The following is a 1,246-nucleotide window of genomic DNA, read 5'->3' as shown; positions in this document are numbered from 1 at the left end:
AAATCCATGAATTCTTTTCTATTTATAATAGAAAATATCACGAGTATTATTAATAAAAATATAATTAACACCATAGTATAGTTCTGTTTGTATCTGTGGACTCAATTATTCCTGAAATGACTAGCTTTTTCTTTCTTTCTATAACTCATTTAATATTCATTAGGAAACATATATTGAGCATTTAGAATATGTCAGGTACTGTGTAGGCCCTGTGACTAAAGCCATGAAGAAAGTATAGAAAAATTGCTGCCTGAATGAATGGGAGAGACAGATAATAAACAAATCAATAAAATAACAAAAAGTGAAATATATACTATGTCAGTGGTTAAACGGGCTATGGAGAAAAATAAACCAGAGAAAGGAGATAGACAACGCTGTTTTAAATAGTCAGAGAAGGACTCACATGGTACATAATCTTTGAGCAAAGACCTAAAGGAGATGAGGAATCAGGTCACACACACAAAAAAAATAAATAAAAAATTAAGCTGGCTAATCTGTAAATGCAATTAAAAGATCAGAAAAGAAGGTGACATCGAGATAGAAAAAGGAGTGAAGGGCCTTGAGTCTAGACTTAAGAAGGGTAGAGGAGAATGAGCAGAACAACTAATAATTCACCATTCATTCATTCAGTGAATATTAAGAATCTACCGTATCCAAGGCACTGAGCTAAATGCGAAGAGCACAGTGGTGAATGAAAATGCACATAATCCTTACCCCACATGTTGTTCCAGGAAGAAGCAGTCATCAAATAAAAATATGATTACAAAATAATGATTACAAAATATAATTACTGCTATGAAGGAACAGAACATGAAGCACTAAGGGAGAATCCAAGAAAGTGACATTTCACCTGGGACTTAAAAAAAGGGAAGTCAGCCAGGGTGAGTGGGATGGGGTAGAGTAATCAATCTATACAGAGAGAAGAACCTGTTTGAAAACTTGGAGGAAGGAGAGATCTTGGTACCTCTGAACAGCTTCGGTGACAACATAATAACGCACTGCGCATGAGTGGAAGAGATGCAAGAGCTGAGAAAAGGTAGGACACGGACAGAACATGCAGGACTCCAGGGCAGGTTCAGGATTCCAGATTTTAAATGGAATGTTGTGACCAGCTCGTGGAAAAAAGTGCCCTCTGTGGTCAAATAAGAGTTAATAGATGGTGCACTAGACAGTATGTTCCTCATGGGTAGCTTCTCTCCAGTCTTGCCTCTAGCCTTTCTCTCAATCTCTGCTGCTCTTTGGATTC

Source organism: Galeopterus variegatus, unplaced genomic scaffold (assembly GCF_000696425.1).
Source record: "Galeopterus variegatus unplaced genomic scaffold, G_variegatus-3.0.2 Scaffold5525, whole genome shotgun sequence".
Classification (NCBI taxonomy): Eukaryota; Metazoa; Chordata; class Mammalia; order Dermoptera; family Cynocephalidae; genus Galeopterus; species Galeopterus variegatus.
Note: the sequence above shows the minus strand (reverse complement) of the source record.